This window comes from Phodopus roborovskii, unplaced genomic scaffold (assembly GCF_943737965.1).
Source record: "Phodopus roborovskii unplaced genomic scaffold, PHOROB, whole genome shotgun sequence".
In the NCBI taxonomy this organism is placed as follows: domain Eukaryota; kingdom Metazoa; phylum Chordata; class Mammalia; order Rodentia; family Cricetidae; genus Phodopus; species Phodopus roborovskii.
The window spans coordinates 9184-36393 of record NW_026125528.1 but is presented as its reverse complement, the minus strand read 5'-3'; positions in this window follow the sequence as shown (position 1 = coordinate 36393).

Here is a 27210-nt window from a genome sequence, read left to right as displayed (position 1 = left end):
GGGAGAAAGAGAGAGAGCTATGCAAGCACTCTACACTGAACTATATTACATCTCCAGTATTTTTTTTGTTAAACGTAGTCTTACTATGTAGCTGACTGGCCTTGAATTCACTTCCTCATCTTTTTCAACCACATGCTCGAATTACAAATGTGCCCTATCATGCCCCACAAGATTTCATATTTCTCAAGAATATTAGGTAGTACAGCGTATCTGTCACTTTAGCACATCTGAGTTTGTTACAATTAAATTATGTTAAGCTATAGAATCTATCAGATGTCTCATGCTGGAATCATACATGAAAATATCATTCATGGCAAGATGCTACTTTGTTCATGGAGATGACCTGGCCAATGCAATTCCTAGGGGGAAAAAAGAAAATCTGCTTTACAGAATGCAGGCTAGAAATGCAGTAAGTCACTTCTGGAATTAAGTTGTCAAAACACAATCAGTCCTTTCATCTTTTATATTTATAGTGGTTTGGGATATGGAATATAGTCCACTTAAAATATCATTGCAATTCTTCTCAGAACTTTAAAGTGAGATAAATGCTCACGAGAGCCCTCTGAGGGAGGCAGCAGCTGTGTTAGAGTGCATTAGCCTGCTTTCTTTGCTCTCTGTCTGTCACTCAGTTGCTGCACACCAGTGACAGGCAGGAGGGTCACGACCAGAAGTGGATAGAGAGAGGGAGCCTCAGTAGGAAACAGAGGGAGAGAGGCAGCTCCACTGAGGACAGAAACATTCTGGAAGCTCAGGAACACACTTGAACACCTGTCCCAGGGGCATTAGATAATGTTTCCCAGCAGAGATTTCTCCTTTTCCCCTGAGGACTTTGATTCAATTACTTATTCTTCCTGGGTTTTCCATAGGATCTATTTACACATGAGTTTTATTTGCTTTCAGAGTTTTAAATTTCCTATATCCTTCCTTTCTATCCTTTGGTGGGAGGATGTGATTATATGAAAAAATGAAAACAAACAAACAAAAAAACCCAAAGAAATAAACAGATTTTTTAAAACCAAATTTTTTACTCTTTTATGGACCAGAGCCAGAGATCTTTCTGTGGCAGTAAGGTCTAACCTTCTGTAGATATCTACTATGTGTTCTAGGCTGTGGGTGCTGCTGTGAAAGTAGTCTTTCTTGAGATCTGTGGGTTACAGACAGATGGCCATCCTTGTTTACAGTCCTAATGGGGCTCATGGTTGTCCCACAGAAGCCGTAGGAAGAGCTGGTCCCAAAGCATTGTCTGCTCCACCCCCACCCCCACCCCCATTCTGGGGTGGAATGTGTCCCACTGGAGGCACAAGAGTGACTTTAGGCAATTCACAGGCTGGGAATTGATGCCCTAATTACATGATGCGATATTAGTCCCTTCTAACAGAAAGTGGATCTCAGACCTGGAATCCATGGTGGGCCAGGGTACCAAATTTCATTGTATTTCCATAGTATGTATTTTTTTTCTGTTATCCTAATTGGAACAGCATACAATACTAGTGCTTCATTTCATGGTAACTTACAAAATTTTCTTTAACGGTTTTCTTTCTTTATTATAGCAACATATTTAAATAAAGATTGTGAATCCATTTAAGGGGAAATACGGGTCATTAATAGTTAAGGAGGTCATCAGAAATGGTGACAGTTGGTTAAAATTATGACATAGGTCCTCACATGACTTGGGGGAACATTGTTGGAGAAGAACTTGTTGCTCCCTATCAGGTTTAGGAGCCTTTACTCTATTTTATTGGACCTCGTCCTCTCCCCTTCTCTCACACTCAGTATCTGCCATTGACTACCACTTTAGAACAGCATACGCCTTGGGCTTTCAGAAAGGGAGTTTGTAATGGCTTCCTCCAAGGTTCTACTCCATTCTAGCCACTTGGCACAGGCATACATATTCTTTCCCTTTCAGAGGGGCCAGATACCTGATTTGGACCTCTAGTAGACAAAAGCTTCTTGTGAACAAGAACTGAATATCATAGCCGTGTTTTCCCCAAAGGCTTTAAAATCATGTCTTCCATAAAATAGTTGCCTAGTGGTGATGGGTATAATCATAACCAAGCATATATTAAATACTCAGTCATTGAGGGTTTGGTTCTGTGGGGATCAAGTACTGGGGAATTAGATACCATCCAACTGGCTATGGTCAAGGTTTGTTGACTTTGTAAGGTACAAGGGAGGGGGAACATGGCCTTGGAATGGGAGGAGGCAGCGTATTTAGATGCAATAAATCAGTGTGTATTACTTACAGAGGTATCATTATCAGTCAGAAATCAGTCTATCTCACTGAAGATGGTCCTATCCTCTACAAATTGTTCTGCACTGCTATCAACCTGTGGATTAGTGCTGTGCAGCCACGGTTATCTCTACACACTGCACCGGCCTCCAGCACAGGACTCTGAGTTTATGGTACATAGTGGACAAAAATTGAGATCATTGCTCGGGAGAGGTTCTTCATAGTCCTTTAAAATTAGACTGAAATGAGATTGAAGAGCTGCCCCCCCAACTCCATTTCTAGTTACAGAAAGGGTGCTGCTCAGCCAGCCCATTCTAATAGCTGATGCTAATGTCAGGGCTCAGCCATAGGTCTGCTTGGAGAAGAGCTGCAGATGGGTTCATTAGGTAGGAAGCAAGTTTTCCCATTCTAGCCTTATTTGTCTATAGATGTGTGGACAGGAGCTTGGTTGGGTCAGTGGAAGGGACAACCGACTCCCATCCCCAATTCCCTGGAGCCAGGAACATTAAGCCCAAAGAGCAAATAAAATTCAACAAGCCTTCTCCTTCAGCTCTAATGCAATCGAATGATAAGCAGTAGGCAGGGCAGGGCAGTGCTGGCTGCTAGGTTGTGTCAGGGTTCTGTTCTGACAGGCTGCTCTTTTCATCACTGTCTTAGGGGACCCGCTGGCTTTCCAAAGATGCATGACCAGAATTAAATCCACATACATAATTGATGTGCATCGTTATGTAGCATGACATTTTATTAATCCCTTAAGAAAGACGCTAATGAAATCTCATTGTCATTATTAGACGCTCTGCTCTCCTACAAGGAGAGGCAGGTCTAAAATATGCAGGCTTGATTTAAAAAAGCTCTCGACCTATAACACGTGCTTGCTGGATGACAAAGAGGCATAATGCTGGAAAAGCAGAATCTCTGTTTCTGTTTCGTGTCTGCTGCATGTTAACTAGTGGCTCTTTGTCCAAGGATCAGTGAAACAAGATTAGGTGTGTTTGTTTTCTAAAGGCAAAAGTAAAAAAGAAATGCCTTCCTGAGAAAATGTTAGCCAGAAAAAAACTAGTTTGCAAAAATGTTACGGGTGGCATTTTTATTTGGATCCATTTATCATGGTTCCTGAGCCTCAGGGACAATTAAATAAATTGAAATTGTCATTTCTATCCCTAAAATATAGCCTGAACATAAAAGGCTTATTATGATTAATCTAATAATATAGTTGTAATTACTCAACATTAAAAACATTGTGGATCAGAGGAAGAATGACTCCTAACATGCTTCTAGACGCTAGATATTTGGTGTCATGAAGGTCACAAATCAGAAAGATAAGATTTCCTACATTTTCCTGATTATTTCAAAGTTGTAAAGTATGAACTAGAAAGCCTGTAAGATACTGGTGTCCTGTCCCAAAGCAGGTTCTGAAGCACCTGTCAGTCAGCCATCAGAGCTGCATCCTATGGCGCCTTGAGAAATGTGGGCTTACTGTACCTCTCAGAATCTTGGCCAATGGAAGCTTCAGGCCCTAGATATTTGCTACTGCAAAGCAGAGTAGAGATTTACAGTTTCCTGTAAGCCAGGACTATACACACCTGCTTCTTGCTGACAGGAGGTTTAGTCCACTCTTACTCTACTCCCGCCTTTGCAGAACACTATACATGAAGCTGTCAAGCTGAAATGTAGGGAGAAAACCATTTCCCCCCCGTGTATACCTTATTTCCGCTTATTTTTGGGCTTTGGAAAAACCACAGTTGACTGTAGCTGACATATAAGGACAGTGAGTTTTATTTTCTAGTTTTCACTCCTATAAAGGAATAACCCTCCAAGGTACTGAAGGGTATTTTTTTTTCTAGAACTAGCAGAGGGTCACTCGAAATGAACATCGCAAACGCAGGTTAACTGGGAACCAAGGAGGACAGGAGGGTGATGGCCTCAGTTATTTACTGAGTTTAGGCTAGGAGAAACTAGTAAGCCTTCCTATTCGCAGATAATATCAAATTGAGTGACTGGGTAAAATAAAAAGCAGTTTGCTTCCTTTGCTCCCAAGTTATTGGAGTTTGTGCTCTAGGTGGGCTCCAAAGCTTTCTTTCTCAAGGGGAGGGAAAAACAGTCTTTAAAGGACTAAGATCGCACGAAAGTGCAAATGTCAGTGTGTCAAGGAATGGAACTGAAGTTGGAAGTGAAAGCCGTGTTTTTCCCACAGGGAAGTGAGATCTGTCAGACCCACATGGCGAGTAAAGGAGCTGTATTCAGGGAGTGTACCGAGTGGTTCCCCCTTAGCTTCCTTCCCACACATTTCACACAAGGAGGAGTTCAAATCCTGGGATCCTGGACTATGCTCTGAAGATCAAGTTTAAACACTCATGGCTGAGTCTGAAGCCTCAGTGGCTCATCACACCCCCCCCCCACACACACACAAACTTTACAACTACCTTGGATGCCATCAAGGAGTAGGACGAAGAAATGGACCAGGAGGGCTTTGGGGACACAATGGTGTATTTCTCCCCACATCACAATTTTCTCTGATTCTAAATCAACCTTTTCATTTTCAGATTGGGATAGGAGTCTACTAAGTTAGAGGACACAGACAGAGGACTTGCATTTCAGCAAACAATTCTGTGATGTCTCTAATGACTTTTTTTTTTTTTTTGTAGTCAAGACAGACATATGCAGACTTGCAAAAGTATAAGTAGCATTTCAAAGGTATGTGTATTAGAAGATGAACAATGGGTAGACTCCAATGGGGAATTTCAGTGATACAAAACTACGTTTAATTATTAGTTTGGATAAATGTTGTGCTGGCTAATTTTTGTTACCTTGACACCAGCTAGAGTCATCAGAGAGGAAGGAGCCTCATTTTCTCATTGAGAAAATGCCTCCATGGGATTGGGCTGTAGGCAAGCCTGTAGAGCATTTCCTTAATTAGTGGTTGATGGAGGAAGGCCCAGTCCATTGTGGGTGATGCCATCCTTGGGCTGGTGGCTCTGGGTTCTATAAGAAGGAAGGTTGAGCAAGCCAAGGGGAGTGAACCAGTAAGCAACAATCCTTCATGGCCTCTGCATCAGCTTCTGCCTCCAGGATCCTGCCCTGTTTGAGTTCCTGCCCTGATCTCCTTTGATTATGAACAATGATGTGGAAGTGTATGCCAAATAAACATTTTCCCCTTCAAGTTGCTTGGATCATGGTGTTCCATCACAGCAACAGTAACCAAAACTAAGGTTAAAATCAACTGTTCATTGGCCAGTATGTCACATGCTACTTAGTAGAAAGAGGTGGCTATACAGGAAATAAAAAGAGCATATATCAAAAGGATGTTGAAAGGTTGAAATGATGGGTTATACCTAACTAGATAAAGTTTAGAGGAAATGAATATCTAATTTTTATACTTGGAAATAATACACCATTTACTGTGTCATTACCAAAATGTATGATACTTCTGGTAATAGTAAACAAACTTCTTCCCCGCACAGAAGAAGGGTATTGTATTTCAATTAATTACAAGTAATTTGGGAGTTAAGAGTAAGATTTGGTTGAATCAAAAGAAGAATGGTTTCTAGATTCTAATTTGGAAAGCAAATTCTAATGTTTTCTCATAGATTGGCTAGATTAAATCCATAGGTGTGTTTAGTTCAGGATAAGAGATCATTGTGCATAACTGCAAGAATTAGCTAGGATGTGTGTACTGGCCTGTCCTTAGATTTTAGCAGATGGAGAGAGTAGAAGGACTCATAGACACTTAGCCTGGAGAAGAGAAAGCTCATTGTGTAGATGTTTCCTCAGAATTCAAACACATTTCCTCCTAGAAGCAAGAGGAAAACTCCAAAGGCCCAGAAGCTCATGAAACATTCAAGATTCAGGAAGCATAAGAAACACACATATGTAGGAAAGCATAGGAAACACACAAGGCTCAGGAAGCTCAGAAAATTCCAAGATTCACAAGACCCATCTCTGTGGTTTCAAATTTGTGAAATTTTTGGGGCAGGAGATTCTTTTTTGGTGGAGTTGACTGCAAGCTGTGCAGATAATACCAGGGATATAGCTTTTATGAGTTTTAACCCACGCTGGGATGAATTTCTGGTAACATAGCTGCCTTTGAATGACCCATGTTCCTATACATAATCTCAATATTTTATTGGTTCCCAAAGCTAGGCTTAAATGAAATCTTTGGTTGCTTGTTAGTTCCCTTTCTGGGGCAAATAAACATTTGCTAAGGAAAAGTTATGTAACCCACAGGAAACACATTATTTCTGCAAGCAAAATTTTAGAATGGCTATGGGAAGATTCAGGGTTTAGACTTGGCCTGGGATGCTGTCCTTAATCTAAGGACAGTCACTGGAATAGAAGCCCAGAGATTAAACATGAGATTAGGCCGTCTATGGGAGAGGCATCCAGAAGCAGCTCTGAAAGTATGAGGGCACTGAGATAAACATGGAGAGGATGGGTGTCATTCCAGCTGTGGAAAGGCGATGGGTGGCGAGGAACTTAGGGCTGGAGCTGGGACAAACCATCTGAAGGAGAGGTCAAGTCCTCGGACCTATCTCTAAGAGGCACTGTGAGATAAGGGAGAGCATTTCAACTGCACTCTGTGCCCTGGTCAGCCCTTTATCTGAATCCCCATGAGAAATTATGGGGTGGGCTGAATAAGCTTTAAATGCTGAGTGTGAGGGAGTGAGTACTTTTGCTTGGGTTACCCAGCTGGCAGGTGGAACAGAGGCTTGCACTTATAGGTGTCCCCAGCTCCTGCTGCTCTGTGAGGGAGGACTTGAAGGAGACTTCACCAACCCACCAGTAGAGCTCTCTTTGTGGAGGAGTACAGCCACTGAGAGTTACCTGTGAAATTTCCACAGCCACCAAGAGATAGTCAGGGAAGCAGGATGCCCTGGACATGGATGCCCTGTTCCCTTCTGGTTCTGACTGGAATGGAGACTTCTGAGGGGATGTATGTATAAAGCTTGAAGTGCAGTGTGTTGGGTGGGTATGAAGCCAGCCATTTTGATTACATCTCCCCCTTCAGAGCCAGTTGTTACCACACACTGGCTTTTTCCTTGTGTTGCGCACAAGGCTTTTCGCCAACTTTAAATGAAAAAAAAAAAAAAAAGTAGGCTCTCAAGTAAGATTTAGAGATGTGCTATAACATTTTTTAATTTATTTGTTTTATTTTTGTTCATGGAATTTAAATTTATTTTATCTATATTACTGATGTTTGTGTGTGTATGCTTGTCTGTGGGTGTGTAAGTATAGGTGTATTTATGAATTTCTGTACACGCACATGTGTGTGGGTGTCTACGGAGGCCAAAGAGGGCCTTGGCGTCCCTGGACCCAGAGTTACAGGTGATTGTGAGCCACCTGAGAACCAAATATCAGCCCTCTGGATGAGCAGCGAACACTCTAAACTGCCAAGCAATCTCTTTATATTTTGAGCATGTAGTCCAGGCTGGCCTTGAGCTTGCTATAGAGCAAAGGATGACCTTGAACTTCAGAGCCTTTTGCTTATACCACCCCAACCTCCAGGTGTGTGCACTATGCCCTTTTTGTATAGTGGGAGGGATTCAACTCAGATTTTCTTCCATGATAGGCAAGCATGCTACCAATTGCGCTACATCCCCCACTTTGCTTGCGTTTAATATTTGGTATGTAACTCAGCTGCAGTTGCTACCATCACCCAACCTTCTAGATAACACAGGGTAACCGAGGGTCTGTTCCTGAGCAGATTGCTAATAATGATTCCTTGGGGAGCTAGCCAGAACTAGCCAAAATAAAAAAGACAAAGAACACAGCTGCACTGAGCCAGACTGAACCTGTAGCCCTCTCTAATTTACCTAAATGGAGTCTCTTCCAGGGGGTGGATTTGAGGTCCATGGGTTTTCACTTTACTCTTTCTGGAATTTTTTCCCTTGGAGGCCTTCATTTCCGGCTCCCACAGAGCGGTCTGACTGCTTATTTCCCCAGCTGGGTCCTTTCTCTGGTCCTGTCATTATCTCCATTCTCCTAGCTGTCTGTGCATGTTGAAGGCTGGCTCTTCTGTCTCCACTTAGGAAGGTGCAAATTACAGTGGCTGCAGCACCTTGCAGGCAATGCACACTTTCTCTGCCCTGGGCCTCATTCTGCACTGCCTCACCAGCCCCCTGTGATCTGCTGTGTGCATTGTCTCCCAGCAGATGAGAGGGTAGAGTATTGTAGGGGCAATTGTGTTAGCCTCTCTAAAATAAAGTTCCTTGGAACTCCAGGCACCCTGGTTTTGAAAGGATACAGGGAAAGAATCTACATCAGGGTATAGAGACCCCTGCCCCCAACACTGAGATTTAGTTCTTTTGGCCTGAACACATTTTCACATTCCGGTAGAATATCTGGCTATCTGGGATCCCTTCTCAAGTAAGTGAGACCCAATGTCCGGGCATGTATATTTTCACAAGCTCTAGATGAAAAAAAAAAAAAAAAAAAAGATATATAGGCATAGTTTTCAGTAGAAAGATGACTATGATAGCATATGTTAAAAATGATTCATTCAACCAAGAAGTTCAGTTTTACTTTTGCTTTTAAGATAAATTAATGCCTTTTGAGGGCCTTAAAAGCATGGTGGGCTCTGGGCACTGTTCCTCGTTAATGGGGGGAGCCTTATGTATTTGATAGCTTTTCTTAGTGGCTGAAGGTTTGACCGAGAATATTATTTCCTTAAAATGACACTTGGAAAGCAGGTCTGGAGCTTGTGCTCCCCCCCCCCCCAGGGTCTGGTCCAGCAAAATAGGAGAAAAGAGGCAAAGAGATGTACCATGAATTTTCACTTTGGTAACAGGGCTCTGTGCTAAGCAGTTTATAGGAGCTTCCTTTGTTCTTTGTGGTTTCCTGATGAAGCCAGTGCGTCTAGTTATTTCCCTTCTCATTTTACCTGGTAAATACACCTGAAGAAGTTAAATTTCCTCACTCTCCTCTCACTGTGTTCCCACCCACTCTGTTGTAAGACAATCCTGGTTATGACAACAAATACCCCAAAGCTAATAGGCTTGTCATAGGGAGGAGGCCAGTTCTATTTGCAGAATGTGAAGAGTAGAGCTGATGGGAGATGTCCTTCTGTATGCTGTGAATATATGTTTCTCTTCTTGGTTGATGAATAAAGCTGTTTAGGCCAATGTCCAGGCAGGATTTAGCCAGGCAGGAAATCCAAACAGGGATAGAGAAAGGCAGTAGTCGGGGTTAGAGAGACACCATGTAGCTGCCAAGGAAGGAAGAGGGCTCGGGCATTGCCTGTAAGCCAAGACCACATGGAGATACACAGATGAATAGAAATGGATTAATAATTAAGAGACAGAGAGAGCTAGCCAATAAGAAGCCTGAGCCATCAGCCAAACAGTTTATAATTAATATAAGCCTCTGTGTGTTGATTTGGGACTAAAGGACTGCAGAAGTTGGTAGGACAGAAACGTCTGTCAATATGGAGGCCATCATAGGACATCAACAAGTGCTGCCTATATCCAGCATGGACAACATAGCACACAATCTCCTCAGTGGATGCTCTTGAGGGGAGGAGAGGCAGACTAGTCAGCCCTGCTCCCAAGACCATGGCTGTTACCCTTTGGCCTCCAAGTTCTATCCTGACAACTCTCAGGCAGAGTCACATGCTTTCTTCTAGACTCTCTGGAGCAGTCAGGAGCTAACAGGCCTTCTTATATGTTTTCTCTCATCTGGACTGGATGCTTCTTAAAGAAAGTCGCCATGGTTTCCACAACTGCCACACAGTAGATGTGATTCTAGAACCTGGGCCCTACAGTTAATAATGGTTTTTTATAACACACACACACATACAGACAGATACACACACCTCTCTGCTTGTCTGTGAATATTCTACTGTACATATAAACACATGAATTACAGAGTTTGGATTTCATGTGCATATTTAGTCATGACTTATGTGTATAGCACTGCGCTGAAATCAGGAGCTTTTACTATTTACTATTAATACTATATTGATAAAAGACTTTATGCTTGGTTGACACCCCAACCCCTCCATGGGAATCTGGTAGTTGAGATAAACATTAACATAGATATAACAAGATAAAACAAAAACAAAAATAAAAACAACAACAAAAAACATGACCGAGGGATGTGAATCAAAAAGTGATGGACAGGTTCAGGGGTTAGGCATTCTAAATTGCTGTAAATTGTGGGTAAAGATGGGTGGGATCTTAATGAAAAGTACCGGGCAGAACTTCGTGTTTTAAGAAAGTTTGCACTGGACTGGGTAAACACTGAAACATCTCTTAAAATTGTAAACTGTGGTGAAAAGTAAACTTTCAAGCATAGAGGGGGAAAAGCCAGGGGTATTTATAGGTTAGAGCTGAGCTCTGGTGAATGAGATGGGTTATATATAAAAAGCAGAAGGAAAAACTAGGGGTTAGGGGTCTGACTGAGCCTGATATGGGGGAATGGGATGGAAAGGAAAGCTAGAGACTCAGTGGAACTTTATAAATGAATAAATAAAACCTGGCCTTACTTGTCTAGGGCCTGGCAGATTGAAGAGGATGTTGATACTTGTCTAGGACCTGGCAGATTGAAGGGGATGTTGATAAATGTCAGGACAATCCAAGATCAGGAAAAATTAATATAATAAAAGACACTGTTTGTTTTACAGGCAAATTAACACAGGCACTTTCTCAAGGGGTCTTTATTGCTTTCCTGTTTGCCCTGGGGAGCTTGGTTAAGCTGGAAGTCAGCCAAGGGGACACCAGCTCTCAGGAGCCAGGCACAGACAAGATGGCCTGAGCAGAGCCAACCAGTTCCATGTGTGTTACTTGTTTTGATGATGATGACACGCTCAGCGGCCAGTCCTGTCAGCAAGTTCATGGGCTGAAGCAAGGTTGGCGATTTGAAGGACACGTGACATTTTTATAAGGTGCACTTAACTTCCAGGCCTCCTGGGCTAAAATTTTATGAGAGTTCCTGGAAAGGTCAGGGTCTGACAGAGATGGAAACTGTGCAAGCAAAAAGAAATCAATGGCATGTTTTAGCCGGGTGAGGGTGTGGGGGTGTAGGGGTGGGTGTGGGGGAGAGCATTAAAAGTTGCCACATGTGTGCATGGCCCTCCTTTCAAAATATAATACTGAGAGCTAGCACCAGCGTTTCCGAGTTATGATCGAGGATACCAAAGCTGAATTCTGTGAAGGACGCAGTCACAAGGCTTAGAGATAGCAGAGCCAACGTCCCTGATATCTGCCTCCAGTTCTGAAGGACCCATACCTCCAAAGGTCAGTGTTTACGGCAGTGGCTATGACTACACAGGGGATGATGGTGTGCATCTCATGCTGCTGGACTCTGTCTGTGGCCTTGATGGAGCATGTTAGCACTTCTTTGTTAAAGATCGCACGATTTTCCCGGAGGAAAAAAATGATGTGGTCCCAGATGCATCAATGTTGTTTTCAGACTCGAGGGGTTGCCATGGAAATTCATAAACTCTGAGCCAGACTACTTCCTGCCAGACTCACCTATGGGAACTGTGTTCTGGACCCTTACAGACTTTATCTTTTAGGCTTAAAGTCCATGCCTAACTGGAAGCAAATGGTGACATGACTGGCAATACACCCTTTTCCCAGAAAAGCAAGAGTACTGGCGTGTGATTATACCGAACCACAGACATCAAAGGGAGTTGACAAACACTTAACACTGAAGAGACTTGGAAATGAAATCCAGTGACATGATCCTGCCATGAATGCCCTCAGAGACCTCAATGCTGAGAAGGCCTGTGCAAAAGCTGCCCTCAATGATTAGCTGGTGACTGATGGGTAAAGGCGGCAGCCTTACTTTATTTGCAGTCTCTAAACCAGGAACCATCACGAGTAACCCTAAGGCTCGTCGTAATCATAACATCTGCTAACTGTCTGCCTTCCCACCTGTGAGGACACACTGAGAAATGATTCCCGGAGTCCTTAGGCAGAGTCTCCTTCATCCAGTCAGGGTGGAGGTTCTGTGTTCTGTTTGGTCAGTAATGGCACCCCTGACTCTCTATCAGTATGGGGCTCTGACATCAGCATGTGAGTGTGGAGCCAGGGCCACTAACATGCATATAGGAAGCTTTTGATGCTGACTGCAGCCAGGTAAAAATCACAGGTGCAAACAACAAAAAGAAAAAAAAAAAAAAAAAAAAAAAAAAAAAAAGAAAGAAAAAAAAAAAATTAAAATGTATAAACATGGTTTTGGCATACTTCTGAAATGTTTGTTGTGAAATAATTTGTATTCAAACCCTCCCGATTTAGAAGTCCATCTTGATGATCACTGACAGACATCTACAGTGGTACAGTAGCTGTCACAGTCAAAATATAAGACATTTAAGAGTTTTGTACAGGTTTACTTTTTGTCTGTTTCCTGATATTTATGGGACATAAATATCATAATCAGATAAGCAAGTTTTTAGAAAAGTAAAGAAAGGACTTTGTGCCAAGGGGTGATGGGAGATGTCATTCTGTACATATGTTTCTCATACTGGTTAATGAATAAATCACTGTTGGCTAATAGGAAAGCAAGACAGGCAGGACTAGGAGACAAGGAGGAGAGAGGAAGTAGGAAGTAGGAGTCAACATGGAGAGACTGGGGAGACCAGATGCCGGCCCCACTCCCCGGTAAGATGAGACCACGTGGGAAATACATAGATTAACAGAACTGGGTTAATACTTAAGACAGAGCTAGCCGATAAGAAACAAGTAACTGGCCAACAGAATTATATCAAATACAGAGTCTCGGTGTGTTAATTGGGGCTGGTGTGGCGGTGGCACAAGACCAGCGGTGGGAGGAAAAACCTTACACCTTACAAAGGGGTGTGGTGATAACATGCCCACGGAACTGAGCTGACTGACCACATGTGTTGTAGGACACAACACAGGAAAGCAGGTGCTCTCTGTGGGTATGAAGAGTGCAAATGCACACAGTTGAGCTCTGGCAAGGGACTTACCCCTCACCTCAAGGGCCAGGAGCAATTTCCGTCCTGCCTCACAATGGGGCCAATTGGATGAGCGTACTGCCCCCCCCTATTTCTAATATCTAGGTACACCGAGCCCACCTCAGGCTTGGCAGATGCTCCTACCTGTTTTCCATATCCCTAAAAAGCGAGGGCTCCCCATGAGTAAAAGCAGGTCTGGCTAGGATGCATATGCCCTGCACAGTTCAAATCTGCTTTCTATGGGATGTGATCTTTTGTCCATCCCCCATCCCCGCAGACTATGCCTGTATTTCTGGAAAGAACACCATCACTGACTCTCCACTTACTGTCTCTTGAAATCACCCGAGCAGAGTTGTAGCGCTGCTGTATCTAAGTGTTCCTTGCCTATCTAGGTTGTCAAGAACAATGGTCCCTGAGACATTTCCCATTTCTAGTTTGTTTCCTCTCACCCACTCTCACAGCAACAGGGTGTTCTTTAAAAGACCCCACCAGATATGCTGCTCGGAGCCCTCAGTGGTACCTGATCACTTGTGGAGTCAACTTTTCAAGTTCCTTCCCATGCTCCACATGGCCCCCAATTAGCTACTTCCATATGCTTACCTGACTTGATCTCCAGTTTTCTTTTTTCCTTCTCCTCTGGCTAACCTGATTTGCTGCCCTTTATACACACCAACAAGGGAAGACATGCTATCTGTCTCCTAACATACATCCTTTCCACTGATGATTATTTTAATTAAATGGGTTTTGTGGTTTATTTATTCAATGTATGGATATTTTGCCTGCATGTATGGATGCCTGGCGCTGTGGATGTCAGAAGGCAGCATTGGGTGCCCTGGAACTGGAGTTTTGGATGATTGTGAGTGGGTGCTGGGGACTGAACCTGGGTCCTCTTGATCATTGAGTCATCACTCTGCTCCGTCCCCTCCTACGGGAAGTTTTTAGCTGGACCCATGACCTCCTATCCGAGTCTTTTGTACAAGTTGGTGTTGTCATGAGCTAAGTTCTGCTCGATGTGCTGGGGGGTGAAGACAGCATGCATGGCTTAGCTTCAGAGAAGAGAGCCATCTCCTTGCCCCTTTCTTTCGGAACGGCTGGGAAATGCGTGTGATGGCAAGAGTAGGGAAACCTTCTTGGGCTATGAGGTAGACAAAGATCATATGTTAGCTATCCTATTCAGTCTGGAACTTTCCATCTGGGTTATTAAATGAGAAGGACATTTGTTCTATCTTGGATTAGCCTCAGTGGGCTGGGGACTTCTCTCTTGTATCCACTAATGGAATTCTAGTGAGCACAGTAGCATCTTCTCTCCTTAGGAGTCGTCCGTGTTGTTCCCCCCTACACCAGAGATGTATTTCCCCAGAAACCGTGTGGCTATGTGTTTCCCGTCTTTCCCATCTCCTGCTTAAGTGTCAGGCCCTCAAAGACCTTCACTGGCCAGCTGAACCTACACAGAGCAATCCACCCATGTTGATGAGTGTTGTTGAGATCTTTAATAGTCTAGTCTATGTAGTAAGTTCCCGGCCAGCCAGGGCTACATAGTGAAGCACCATTTAAAAAGGCAAAACGAAACAGAACAACAAACAAACACACATCTGGGCACACCTGAATTCAGAGGTGTGGTGTGATGGTCAATGCTGATTATCGACTTACTTGGATTAAGAAGAAACACCTACTGGATTACCGAAACACACATCTGAGGGTATCTTTGATGTTTTTCAGAGATCTAATGATCATGAGTGCTTTGACCCAATCAATAGATTAACAGCATTATTGGATGCTAGTTGAAGGCAGGAGGTGGGAACTAGATGGAAGGAGTAGGCCATAAGGGCCATGTCTTAGGAGGTACCTCCTGCTCTGGCTACTTTCTGCATCCCTTCTCTGGGCCTCCTACTACCCACCTCTCTGTCTCTGTAATGACACCATGATGGACCAATCTCTGAAACCATGACTTAGACAAGGTTTTCTTCCTTTAAGTTGTTTTTGTCAGGAATTGCTCACAGTGACAATAAAAGCAACTATGACTGATGGGAGATGTCACTCTGTATATGTTTCTCTTATTGGTTAGTGAATAAAGCACTGTTGGCCAATAGGGAAGCAAGATAGAGTGGGACTAGGAGACTAGGAGGAGAGAGGAAGTAGGAGGAGGAGAGCCAAGATGGTGGACTGAGAGAGAAGAATGCCGGCCCCACTCTCCAGTAAGATGAGACCACGTGGAAGTACTTAGATAAATAGAAATGGGTTAATAATTAAGACAGCTAGCCGATAAGAAACAAGCAACTGGCCTACAGTATTTATAGCTAATACAGCATCTCTGTGTGTTATTTGGGGCTGGGGCGGCTGTGGGACCAGGTAGCAGGGAAAAACATACTTCTAACATAAGACCGAGGAAAGAAGACCCTCTCAGTCACTTGAGTCAGCTGGAGGAGAGCAGACCAGAGTTCCCAGCATTTGCTATTCACAGAGAATGGCTTGAGAATAAATTCAATTAAATTAGCCCCAGGAGTATATTATGGCAACATAACCCTGCTAGAGACAGACTTCTTCTGCTGTCTGTTTCCCCTTCTAATAATTCATGTTATGAGTAGGAAATATTGGTTTGGAAAAAGGCGAACTTTGAAAGGAATGAGGCTGAAGTGCAGTTTGTGGTTTCAAGTTCTTAATGTCAGAGACGACATATTGACCCAGATCAAACACGAGGATGTTCCGAGGGGAACCACGGAAACTGACCGGTCAGTTGAAAGGATGCCGCACCGCAACTACAACATAACAATCTCAATAATTAATAAGATACATACAGGAGACTTAAAACTCATTTATCTCTTTTTATGCAAATCTCCCACTGTTATGTAAGAATGACAAGTGTTGGCCTGGAATTAATTATTGGGCTGAAGTCCCAGTCTTTTAGTGGAACAGCTTTGCAGCTGTAGACCCAAATTCCTTAACTCTCCATTTATTTATTTATTTTTTATTTATTTATTTATTTATTTATTTATTTATCTTTTGGGAGAGGAGAGTTTGAGACCCAGTCTTATGTAGCCTGTTTGGCCTCCAGCTTGTTAATGCAGCTGAGGATCATCTTGAAATCCTTATCCTTCTTCCTCCACCTTTTAAGTACCTGGGCTACAGTTCATCGAGGTCATTCCTGGCTGTACGTTCCTCCATCTCTTTGAGGCTCAGTCTCAACATATAAATGGAGAATTTGTGCCTCCTGGTACCTGCCATATCTAATATACATACCCACAATGCCTTTTCAATCTATATTTCTGTCCTTTAGCCTTGAGCCACTCCCTCACTCCACTGGACTCTCATAATATCCTCCTCTCTGGCTTCCCCTGCCTCTACTCAAATCCCCCCTTCTTGGGTTACAAGGAGTCCAAATGATATTTTAAAACCCTCCACTAAGTTCCCACTAAGCACACTGTAAATTTCAGACTACTTGCTCTAGCATAGCCCATGCAGTCTCTAAGCAACTGCCTGCTGCCTCCTGCAGCTGGATTTCGTCCTTGATCTCTTGCTTCAAGAACCAATGGTTCCTATCTGGCCTCAAGGTCTTTGTTCCTGCTGTCCCTATTATCAGGACTGCCTGGTCCTTTATACCTGGCTGCTTCAAGTCCTTCCTAGGGACCTTATGCTTGTTTAATTATCTTTGTAGTATTTATCATCAGGTTAAATCATTTATGTATTTATTCGTCATCATTTATTCTTTTCCCTCCCACCAGAGAGTTAAGTTCAAAAGATTGATCTCCACCCCCATTATAAAAGGGGCTTAGAATTTTCTCCATCTGGCCTCTCTGCCAGGGGAAGATCTGCCCCTTATGAGTCAAATTCTTGTCAGGGAGGTGAGGGTGGATATTAGCTGGAAAATAAATTCATATAAAATCCCTCAAGTCTACAAGGAAACAGTGGGCTGTTTGTTTGTTTTTCTTTTCTCTTAATTCATAACACAGACATCCTAGGTATCAGGAAAAAGAAAAGGTGAAGCTAGCAATGATCAGAATTGCAGAGTGTTTGCAGCAAGGAAAGGCTTGATACAACCTCTGTGTGCCTGGCTTTCTCCATATAGTCTTGCTGGAGATCTTGGCCACCACCACTCACCGTGAACAAAGAGCCTCACTGCCTGCCTTCTCCCTCCAGCTCCACAGGGGCTGTGTCTGATCTTCCCTTATGAGTTGCCACATCCAAGGACCACTGAGTTATGATGCTACTTAGTTATGTAAATCTATATCTATTATAATAATCCATGTAATGAAATTTTGATCTGGGAAGCCCTAGTTTATTTCATTGGTAACCAAAAAAAAAAAAAAAACCCAACTTGAGAAATAAGGGACTATGATCAAAATACATTTAAATATAAAATATATTTAAATTTAAACTTTGTTTTGAATAATGAAAATGTATTAGTAATAAGAAAAAAAGAAAGAAAAGGTGGAGAATCATTCCCCGAGGGGCCAAGATTTCATTATAAATCTGTATCTCACTTGCAGATCTTACGGACTATAAATAACCTCAAACTTCTTGTGTTTTTAGTTGTATACATAGAAGAAGGGAAAAGGATTCCCATGTATTCTTAAAAAGATAAACCTGGCATGTAGAAATGAGTATGAGGGCATCTCAAACACAAAAGCTGTAGCACTGAGCTGCTCTTTAAAGTTTTGAGGTTGAATGTTGTCCTTGGACACTTAGGTCTTACTGGATTTGTGCCCAAGGACTATCCATTCAGCTACAGTCACAAAGCAAAACAGTAACAAAAATTCTAGAGCTTTCAAAGGCCAAGGCTCTTACATTCAGAGGCAGGCTGACAGAGAAAGGCGAAACATTTCCTAGGGTTTGGGGGAGGGGAATCACTCAGTGAACAGTAGCCCTCATATGGGGTTTGCTAAGTTGGCTAAGTCCTATTCCAGTCAGCTGTCAGGTAGAGTAGAGAGAAGATCAATCTGAATGGAATGAAAACATTGATTTTCAAGGCAGACTGGTATTGTTAGAGCTGGATCAACAGAGATGGGTTGGTTGAGCCTCCCCATAGCCAAGACGCCCCTTCTAGCTTACTTCTGAGGCCCCAATGGCCATCCAGCCTGTCTTTAAATCTTGTTAATAACTAACTGTGAGTGTGAGGCTTGCCCAAGTGCTCTGGATTACCAAATCCTAACTCTCCAGTCATTCTTATCTAGGGCATCCTTATTAAAATCTGCTTCATTCCAAGATCTACCACGGCTAACTGACCCTACCTCTCCAGTCCCAACACACAGACAAGCTCAGCCTTACAGACACACTTAAAAACAGTCAAAAGTGACCCTGCCTTCACTTCATTTCCTAAGGCCCCTTTGCCTTCAGGCTGCTCCTCAGTTTCTGATGCTGTGTTCTAGTGTTCAACTCATCTTACAGTACAGTACCTCTTCTTCATGATATCCCAAGGATGCCAATTGTCAGCTTAGCATGGCAGCTCCAGGGTTACTGATTTCTGACTCTGACCCTGTGTGGACAGTGCTCAGGTCTCCCTCTTCAACTTATATAATTGATTTTTGAGCCTTCAATTGGTTTGGCTCCAGACTTAAAGCCACTTAAAGCAATGATGATAGCTCACATTTAATTCTAATTTCCAAACTGTCAGAGTACTTTCACATACGCTACAATGGTACAGCTGGATTTCCTCATTCACCATGTCCTTCTTCCTGATTCTCCATCATCTGGAAATTTGATTAGCAGGAAGGTCATCAGTTGTCACTCATAAACATATTGAACAGCAAGGGATAAAGGACACAGCCCTGTGAAATGCCTTGTCTTATTGGGTTAACCACACTACATTCCAGCATGAGACAGGCAATGGACCACCCCGTGAAACCTCCATAAATAAGATCTCTGCATATGGGCAAGCACAATGGAGAAAAATAAAGCGACACAAGGAAAGAGAAAACACCTGTCAGGTTGTGTTATAGACAGCAGGCCAGGGAAGGTTTCTTGGGACAGACGGGAGTGATAAGGGAGGGTAGAGACAATGGATCTCTAGAGACTGTGTGACTCAATAATAATCAATTGACTTCCTTCTCTGCCAAGGCAAATTTTGACTTTTTTTCTTACTGTCAGCTAACTCAGACTTTGCTTCACATTGGTTAAGAGCCGATACAATGAGTAGCACACATAGCACATTAAAACAAACAAATAACAAACAATCAAACAATGGAAAATACACATTGTAGCAACATGTATCCTATACATGGCTGAAATCCAGAAGCAGGGTGTCTGGCCTATCCTCGGTTTGGGATGTTGCCTCGTGCATCACTCAGGATATAATTAGATTCTGATCAATTGACCCTAAATTGTCTATAGCACATTTCCAGCTACTTCTGGAACATAAACTACTAACCGTAACGATTAGAGGTGATGTAGAGTCACAAGGTGCAAGGCTTCTCACTGATCTTGGAATCTACGCCTGGTAGTTCCCTTGGGATGACTTGATTCTGAGGAAGTTATCTTGGGCTGTACAAAATCGTATGATTCCCCCAAAGCCCTAATTGCCTGCTTAGTGATGTGACCCAGACTCTTACCAGTTTACACGTTCTAGGTACTGTTCTAAATAGAACCTGTTTACCATCTTCCCCACCATCTCCTTTGCACTTCCCTTATTTCAAGACTTTTTTTCCTTGTAAAGAAACTAAGGCCAGTGTCTTCTGAACAGATTTCCTTGGAGAGGCACAGGATGATCATTTCCTACACTGGGAAGTTCACAGACACTTGTAATCCCAGCTACAAGTAATTTAAGTCCCCCCCTTCTGTCCTCCCTGGGCACCTGGTCATGCATGCCCATTCGTGTACATCCTTCAAAAGTGCATTTCGACTCTGATTATTTGTAATAAGGAATGCTATCATTGAGCTACTTGTACAGACGGATAAAGATTTAGAATGAAAAAAATGGATAACAATGGAGAATGCATATCAAGTCCTCCAAGCTTACATAGCAGGTTCTTAGCAAGAATTAGCAGAAAGAATATTTAGTGTATATTAGAATTAGTTAGGAAAACATTGACTATTATAGTTCTTTTTTTTTTGAAACATCTTTTTTGTGTGATGTCTAGGGTGGTCTTGAGTGAGTTGGGCTCAAGTCTCAAGAAATCATTTCATCTCAGCCCCTCAGGTATCCCTCTGTGACTAGCTAAATATTAAGGGATTAAAAAGAGATCTGAGATGTACTGGCCTCTGGCTAGCTGGTCACTCTCAAATTAATCCTTTGGATTAAACAGAAAGAAGCAGAAGGCCAGTTTTCAGAATTTTCAAAATGTTAAAAGAGCCCAAGGGCTTTAATTAAGGATAAACATTTCATACTTGCATTGCTCTATTGGAAAGCCTGTGGGGGTGGGGGAGGTGGGGTCAGATTTGAAGATACAATGAACCTGTACCAGAGTAGTTGTTAGGACCATTGGAAAAGCCTCTCCATAGAGGTCAATGTCTTTCTATGTACATAGCCTGGGGCCTGGTAGATTTCAACAGGAAGAAAATTCATTCTATCTTTGTGTGTGTGAGTATATGTAGGGGGTGTATGTGTATGCGTGTCTGTGCATGTGCATGTAAGCATGCTTTCCATGTGTGTAGGAGGTCAGAGGACAACCTCAGGTATGGGTCCTTGACTTCCACCTTCCTTGAGGCAGGATTTCTTGTGTGCCTTTGTGTATGTTAGATTACCTACTAGTTTCTACAGATGCTTCTGTCTCTGACTCTTAGATTGTAGGCATGTGCTACTCTGTCAGGCTTATGGGGTTCTGAGCTCCAAACCAAGGTCCTCATGGTTATGAAGCAAGTGTTTTTCCACTGATCCATTCCCCAGCCAAGGGAAGAGCTAAAACACAAAGCACTATTCCCTTTCACGTGCATTTCTCAAGCATTGCCTACAATCCTGAGTCCTATGCGGTATCACTTCAAAGCCCCCAGAAAAGAAGAGACTGCCTTTCTGTAGCCGCCGCAAGGTACCCACTCTGTTTTTGTCCTCTCCTACTTGTTTCAGGAGACTCCTCACTAACTCACCTAAAGACTGGGCTGCACAGAGTACAGTGCTGGACATCTGGACGTGAAGGTAGTCACTGGCAGTACAGACAGCTTTCTCATCTCCCATGCAGCTTATTTCCCATGCCTGGACTGCGTCACATCTTTTTACCAAGAGAGACAACATCACTGAATCTTGGGTATGTAAAAGCCAGGACAATGTGGACCATGTCCTAGGAGTCAGATTCACCTCTCCACCTAAAGGTGCTGTGACTTAGTTTCCTGATTTGTAGGGTGTGGGTAACATTAGATAAATCTTAAAATGTAGCAAGACTTCACGGGGACAATAGTGCCAGAACCTTCAGGAAAGTCAGTGGTAAACGACTGACTTTGAGAAATGGTTGCTATTGTTAGTTCTCTTACTGATTTTCAGTGGCCGTGGGATTTAAAGCAATAGCCAGCCGCTATACATGGAAGGCTTTTAAATATTCTGTTATGGGCGGAGGCTTGGCCACACACTTCAGAGATACTGACTTTAAAAAAAAGCATCCCCACCTGGAGCAGGTTTAGGTGGTGAACTTGCCACTTGAACATTTATTTCGCTGAGCAGCTGTCATCTGGACTGGGACACTACCAGGACAGGATCGGAAAGAACAGAGGAGTAGGCGATTTTCCCCAAGTTCTGTCTGCCCTCCCTGCCCTGCTCACCCACCTGATGATTTCTTCCCAGTAGGAGTAAGGGGATGTGGTAGCAGTATCTGTGGGTCAAAACCCAGCCTAGCCTGGCAGGCTGATGTGGAAGGAATGGCCATGTACGAAGGGTACCCATCAATGACATGAACTTGATGGCTCCAAGGAGCATCAGGCTTCCCCTTATCTCTCTCTGGTTCTGCAAAGAGCTAGGCTGTGTGTGCAGCAGAGGCCATCAAGCTGGTCCTATCCTCTTGCTCCCCCAAGGAAGGTAAGGCTCACCCTGGCACACCAGCTGTCCCGTGAAGAATCCTCACTGCAGATAACTGAAGGAGTTCTGGGTTTCCTAATTCTCATCCAAAAGAAAGGCTCCCTTTCAGACTTCAATAACGTAAATCCTAGAGCACAGAAAGCTATAGACTTCGAAGTGGTAATGATGATGAGGTGTCATGTAAAGAAAATGCTGAAATCAACTCAGGAATCAATTCAGTGTTCTACCAACTGTCGGCTGGGACTCTGTCACCACCGGAGAGAAACAAATTGTGAGGGTTCTCTGGGAATAACTGAACAGTAGGCTAAGTTTTCAAAGTGGGGGGGGGGAAAACAAAACAAAGAATAAAAAACAAGCAGGCAATCTGATGCCATATTTACTCCCTTAGAGAAAAGCAAAATAAACGGGACCAATTTATACTAAGATAACAATTGTAGGAACCTACATGATTTACATATCTTCAAGGTATTAATTTTATAGTTTTTTTTAGGGGTTATTATATTTTGCAGGAATGTAAAACATGCTTCCTTCTGGTGGTACTTTTCCGTTTGGGATGTATAGGCATGTTTCTAATCTTATAGGGAGAACTTGTTATTATTATTAGCATCCTTATTACAACAAACTAATTTCTTGTAAATTAAAAAGAAAGCTTTTTTGCTTTAAACAAATATGAACAAAATCCCAAGGCATTGACCATTTCCCACTGTGTAGCTATCACCTTCCACATGTTCACTCTCTCTCTGCTTACGTGCACACATACACACACACACTCACTCACACACACACACACACACACCCTTGGTAATGAAGGAATGAAGCAGTACTATAGCACGTTTTCCTTTGGGGTAGAACTATTGGTGCTGCTAATGCAAACCCAAACACTCTTAAGTGACACTGTCCCCTCATAAAGGTTCTGCTACCCCCAAGAACCCCACGAACCTTGCTGGAGACCACTCTCGCTACAGCAAGACGTCTCTTAACCAAAAACATTTGCTTTGCAGAGAGGTTGCAACCTAGCCACACGTCCCCTGTCAAACTGATGTCCTCTCAGCCTGGACTTCGGGAGAGTGCTATTTTGTGACAGGGAGATAGTGACTCAAAAGTCTCCCGTAGGAGGCCCACCAGCTGACCATACTTGCCTCTTCCTTTTAGCTTGCTCAGGTGTGCCCTTGCCGTGTGATGATGCGGTGGATTTCCCACTGGCAGTCCGCTTCAGCCGCCCCTAATACAGTCCTTTGTCCCCAGATGCTGGGATTTCCTGCCTGCTGCTCCCACCACTGGTGAGATCAAACTCAGAGGCCCCAGAAAGGCAGGTGAAGGGAGGGTGAAAAACACGGACTGGATTTATGGATCGTTGGTAGCGGATCTGACAGAAGAGCTTCAGTTACCATGCATCACCCAAGGAGAAGCCTAAGATATGGACTGGAGTTCTGTAAACATGATTCTATTTTGGAATACACACAGCACACAGGTGGGCGTGGCTCTTGGAGCGTTTGAGCTCCTGCTCCCATGGATGCTCTGACAGGAGTTCCTGGAGGACTTGGGCTTTGGGGAGAAACTCCCTTCTCAGTTCAGTTTTCATTTCTATGAAGATCGAAGTCTAGTCTAGTGGGGTTGGTAAGGAAAGGGAGGGCTCTGCTGATTCTACAGGCAGGGAATAAAACACAGAGGGACTGTTTCTGAGCGGACAATCTGCACACTGAAATAAGGAAGAAAATTCAGTATTTGCTGCTCTTGAGCTTAGGGTGAGCTCTGGGTCCCCCTCCTTCTTAGAGCAAGGGTTACTATCCACCCCACTATCTATGGAACAGCTGCTTCTACCTCCCCACCCCCACTTTAGGAAGGGCTTGATCATTTCATTTATCTTGAGACAGGGTCTTACTGTGCAGCCCTGGCTGTCCTGGAACTCTATATGTAGACCAAACTTGCATCAAACTCACAGAGATCCACCTGCCTCTGTTCTTCAACTGTTAGGCTGCAGGGATTAAAGGTGTGTACCACCCACACCTGACTCTTGTTTTCATTTTTCTTACATTAGTGTGTGTGTGTGTGCATGTATGTGTGTGTGTCATGTGTGTTGTGTGTATGTGGTGTGTGTGTGTGTGGTGTGTGTGGTGTGTGTGCATGTGTCCGTGTGTGCTTGTCTATGTGTGTGTGTATGGTGTATATGTGTGTGTGGTGTATATGTGTGTGTGGTGTGTGTATATGTGTGTGTATGTGTGGTGTGTGCAGTGTGTGTGTGCATGTGTGTCCTCTGTGGTGTGTACATGTGTGGTGTGTGGTGTAGTATGTGTGGTGTGTGTGTGTGTGTGTGGTGTAATGCGTGGTGTGGTGCTGTGGCATAGATGTCAAAGGACAACTCCTCTAGAGTCTTTTCTCTCATTCCATCATGTAGGTCTTGGAGCTGGAACTCAGATCATGGGGCTGGGCAGCCAGCGCCTTTACCTGCTGAACAGTCATAGCCCAAAGTCAGGTCTTTTTTTTCATATGCCTGTTGCTTCTCAAAGAACGGGAAGGTCAGAATAGGCCCTCCATCCTAGCCCTTCCAGTGGCTGTTTCCCACCACTTACTGGGGAAGCATCAGAGATAAGGATTTGAAAAGGGCTGTGGGTGAGGCAGAGGGTGGGTAGAGGCAAAGTTTTAGCTATGGAGAGTCATTCACCAGAACTCTGCTCTGCTGTTTTCCCTTTAAGGAAGGGCAGGTTACAATGTTGGCTTCCTGGGGGATTCTGTTGTTGTTCCCATGCCCCGCTGAAGGACAAGGACTCACATATGGTACAGCTCAAATCAGATTACAAGGTGCTAGAAACCACCCAAATGAGGCTGCAAGTCAGCCTGCACCCTAAAAGCTATACAAACATGTGATCATTGTAAAGACAACACTCAGGTCCAGGCTATGATATGCCAGGGCATGATGCTTTGGAGAAGTCAAACCTATAGGGACAGTGTCTCTCGGGGTTCCAAAGGGAACTAAAAGGGACAGAGGTTGATACAAAGGTAGAAGGAAACCTGCAGGGAGGGGTAATTGGTTTGCTTTACATATTGATTACACTACCATTTACCTGGATGTATAAATTTGTCAAAATACATATAGTTTCGTCCCCAAAGGTGCAAAAGGTGATTTTTTTTTTTTATTGCCTATACATGATAAAGCCTCACGGAAGATTGGATTGATCTTAAGGGTTATTTATTTGTTTGTTTGTTTGTTTTTTGGTCCTGAAACCAGTTTCCCTTTTTCCCCATCGAGTTTAGGAAGTTCTGCAACTTGTGTTCTGTAATTTTGATTACTGCTTGTTCACCAGAGGGAACTGGTTGGCCCAAGCCCTGGAAAGTCATGACAACATGTGAACCAGGTCGGGCATCCAGAACAGACTACAGGGCTAAGAGCTGCCCTAGCAATACATCTATCCAGCATCTACTTCAGTTTCCAGAGTAGTGGGAGAAGGGATTTCCACGGGTTAGGGTTAGGGTTAGCTTTAGAGAGATGGGATAGATGTCTGGAGAGATCTTGGACAGAGCAGCAGAGGAACACACTTGCACGAAGAATAAACCAGATGATGAGGTGGTTAGTGGTAGCTGACCTTACGGAGGTCTTTGAACGGAGATTTATTTGCGATGTTACTTGTGTGCCACTGTCTGTACATTGTGCACTAAAGACTCCAGAAGAGGTAGGGTATCAGAGTCTCCCAGAGCTAGGAGTCACAGCTGCCTTGTGTGTGCAATGAACTGAATTCAGGTCCTCTCCAAGAACAGCCTGCCGTGCCTCTCTTCACATGGATTTCCACTCCATGTCCGGGGCTGGCTTGGAGACTGTTCATCTGGTCCTGTCTACAGCCTCCCAGGCCAGAGCTGGAGATGTGGGCTTGAGATTACCTAACCCGAGCCACACATAGTTTCCCCAGAGAGAGACACTCTGTAGGTGCAGAGAGGGAGTCTTGTCTGAAGTCTAGCAGGTTAGAGGAAACCGCTTGGTTTTGTGAGGTGAGGGGTTTCCCCCAAGGCTCCAAGTCAAACCCTTTAGAGGTTCAAGGATTCAAAGTGGATGGTGTCTATCAAGAACCTAGACGGATTTGGTGAATTTCTCCGGCTCCAGTGTTCGAGAAGAATGAGGGGACCTTCTGTGTTGTTTGCAGCATCTGTCCTGTCCATGATGCCTGGGTACCACATCCACCCAGTCATCATGTCTGGGTTGAGAGAATAGCTAATACTCAGGTGTTCACACAAGTGTTGCCCTCACTTGGACCCTAACAGCCATCCTGGGGAGAGACCGGTACCCTTTCTTCCCTGGGGCATGCTGATGCTCGGAGAAGTGTGGAACGCTTGACCTAGAGTGTCACTGTTGACAAACACAGGAGCTATTTCAGCAAAGGATGAGCAAAGGTAAACCTCGAAGGTTCTCTCTTGTCACTAGTAAAATTTTAATGGACCAATCCCTGGCGTTTTATATTTGGTATGCCAGGAGGAGATTGATTTCCTAACCGAATGATGAAATTTTTGTTGTCGTGTTCGATAATGTTTTTAAGTGTTCCTCGGGGACATGACTGGAACTGTTCTGCATAAAGCTGTGACAACAAGGCCTTTAATATGGCAACAGACTGGGGGACAACAGACAATTTGCTTACATTTTTATCATCTCTGGGCTTTATCCCCAAATTACTTGATACTTGCTTTAGAATATGCTTACTATTTCTGAGTCTTCTTTCTTTCCTTCTCTCCTTCCTTTTCTTCCTTCTTTCTTCTCTTTCCTTCCTTCCTTCCTCCTTCCTTCCTTCTTCTTCTTTTCTTTCGATGATGTCTTATGCATCCCAGGCTGCCCTAGCCTCCAACCTGCTGTATGGGGGGATAATCTTTTGATCCCTCTCAAGCACTGGGCTTACAGGCATGCAATCACTGGGTGCTGGCTATCTAACTCTAGGGTCTCCATGCACACCAGGGGCAAGCACTTCCGCAACCAAGCTACAGCTCAGCTTTATCTTTTCCTTTTCGGTACCAAACACACACTTCGGTTCCAAAGTGTGAGTTAGACTCAAGAGCACATGGTGATTTCCACTGGACAATCTTTTCTTAAAAGCAGCTGACCCTTTATTAATAAAAAATCATAACACTCTAGTTTCTGGATAGGCTATAAATTTT